Genomic DNA, 2,714 nt, shown 5'->3' on the forward strand with positions numbered 1-2,714 from the left:
AGAGACATAATGACAGCATATCTATTGGGATGGATTGATGCGGGGAAGAAGTGAGGCATGTCAGAGTGAGAATTTGTGACAAAGGGGTGAGGAGGGAGAGAGGGAGGGGGAGAGAGAGAGAGAGAGAGAGAGAGAGAGAGAGAGAGAGAGAGACTCAGAACATCTTTTGAGTTGAAAGGCCTTTGCTAGGAGCATAGCAACTGTCCTTTAGAAGCATGAAGAGGATACTACATGCTCACACGGATACTGTCAGACTAAGAAAAAATGACACAGAGTGTATAAAAGGTCTCTTGTCATTCCTTCTAGCATCTTGGTAAATCAAAGTCATCTGCTGAGATGAGAAAAGGCCAAGGAAGATTTGGAGATCTGAGGAGAGAGAAGGCACAGGAACAACAACTCTGTGTAGACTTTGGAGACCTGTGCCTTAAGTAGTGTATTACTTAGGGTTTCTATTGCCATGACAAAGTACCCTGAGTAAAAGCAGTTTCGGCAGGAAAGGGTTTTTACCTTACAAATCTCAGGTTACAGGTCACCACTGAGGGAAGTCTCCAGAGGTGCGGGGTGGGGTGGGGTGTGGGGGTGGTGTGTGGGGTGGGAGTGGGGTGGGAGTGGGGTGGTGGGGTGTGTCAAGGCAGAAAGCAAAGCAGAGGCCACACAGGGACCACTGCTTGCCAGCTTGCTCCTCCAGGTGCGCACTCTGCATCTTTACACAACAGGAATCACCTGCTCACGGCAGCCCACTTCTCAGTGAGCTGAACTATCCACATCAACCCTCAGTCAAGAAATTCCCTACATGCTTACCTACAGGCAATCGGACGGAGCCATTTTCTCAATTGACTTTTCTTTCTCTGGATAACTCTAGTTGTGTCAAGATGACAAAACCCCAGCCAAGACTGGTGGACATGTTAACACAGGCTGACAGACACCCCCTTTCCAGCCAGAGAAGTGTCATTCTCACCCCTCAGTAAGGAAACTTCTCTTTGCAACAACCAATCAAAATGCAGAGCTATGGGTCACAGCCCCAGTGGGCACAGACACCTACAGAGCACTCCTACCCCTAAGGCCGGGGAGTCATTGAAGAAGAGGGAATGAAAAGATTGTGTCAGAGGCTCCTGGAGTTTGCTGTTAGGATGTATCGTCTAGGAACGTCAGAAGCTACAGCCATAAAGTCTCACCAATATGACGGCTCAAGTGTGAGCGGAACAACAGATGTGCTACAGTGAGTGAGGTACAGATCTCTCTCCTCAGATCTTCACCTCTTCCTCAGCCTTTTCTCATCTCAGCAGATGACTTTGGTTTACCAAGATGCTAGACGGAATGACAAGAGACCTTTCACACACTCTGTGTCATGAGACCCCAACCTACACAAGACTACAGACAACTAAGGAATGCTGAGAGTGGGAGAAATAGTCTTTCCTAGAGAAGAGTATACCAGTTGGCTATCCAGTATCAGATGGTTATTCCTTAAAACACACACACACACACACACACACACACACACACACACACACACTGGTCATTTTATATACATGGAAAAGGGTGCATTTATGTATTTAGAAATATACGTATATACATACACATATGCAACAACAATGAATGAAACAAGAAAGAACAAGAACAAGGAGGAATATATAGGGAAGGGTTTTGAGGGAAAAAAGGGAAATGATGTAATTATACCATTATCTTCAAAAATAAAATAAATAATTTAAAAAATATGGGCCGACTGAAATAAGTTTACAGAATGACAATTGCGTGGCCCTACAGAGACCTGTGGAAACTGCTCATTACGTGTCCTCTTACATAGACCTCCCTGCACCCTGCATGCGTGCGTGCGTGCGTGCGTGCGTGCGTGCATGCATACATATGAGTGTGCATGTGCAGAGTTTAACTTGGGGAAACTTCTTCAATCACTCTCCTTTATTTTGGGATACAGGATGCCTCCTCATACCTGGACCTCCTCAATTTGGATAGGCTGACTGGCCAGTGAGCTCCAGGGATCCTCCAGTCTCTGCCTTCCATTCTTGGGATGACAGAAGCTGCCAGGCCTAGGGATCCTTGCACTGCAGGCACTTTTACTGACAGAGCAAGGTCCTATAGCTGGGAACTAACAGAACTAAGAGTGACAGCTAGGTGACATGTGCCCAAAGTCTATGTGCTTTCTGCATGCTAACAATGTCATATGAAAACAGGGAGATATAAACTTTGCTTTAACAATATTCATGTTTTAAGGCCTTCTGTGTGACCCTGGAGTGGACTACCAGCCGTGCCCTGCGACATATGGCTGAGGCAGCTCCTCTGGAACTTTTGTTCCAGTGTTGCAGCCTATGTGGGGTTGGGAACAAGTTCCCTAAGAGCTGACAGAGAGAGAGGAGGAAGCAGAGCCTAAGTATTAAGGAGAGGAAGGGCTTCTGCCCATGCACTGGCCGCATCAGCCTTTTCTGCATGCGTAGGCCGTAAGTGCTATCATGGGCACCCTCTGGAAAATGCGAAGTTGAACTAACTATCGTGTACTCAGAGACAGAATTAAAATTTTATATCTATACTTTAGAAATACGTGTGTTTCATAAATATAAACCATTAAAATGATTTAGATTTTACAAAGTAGACGGGGAGTGGGAACTCTTTTATCAGATTGGTCTCAGAAAGCTTGCCGACTGCCAAAACACGAGTGCCGAGAAGGAATTAGGTGCAGACGACTTGGGGAAGCCGTGTAT

The 2,714-nt window shown here is 46.1% G+C and overlaps 1 pseudogene across 1 annotated transcript in view; it reads left to right on the forward strand.

Annotated features, from left to right (window-relative positions):
- The first annotated feature begins 1,130 nt into the window (after positions 1 to 1,130).
- Positions 1,131 to 2,714, forward strand: part of LOC116900840 — an 11,605-nt pseudogene continuing 10,021 nt past the window's right edge. Inside the window, exon 1 of the transcript XR_004387955.1 lies at positions 1,131 to 1,219. The product of XR_004387955.1 is annotated as a ubiquitin-60S ribosomal protein L40-like (transcript). The remainder of the gene's footprint in view (positions 1,220 to 2,714) is intronic.

This window comes from Rattus rattus, chromosome 5 (assembly GCF_011064425.1).
Source record: "Rattus rattus isolate New Zealand chromosome 5, Rrattus_CSIRO_v1, whole genome shotgun sequence".
Taxonomy (NCBI): domain Eukaryota; kingdom Metazoa; phylum Chordata; class Mammalia; order Rodentia; family Muridae; genus Rattus; species Rattus rattus.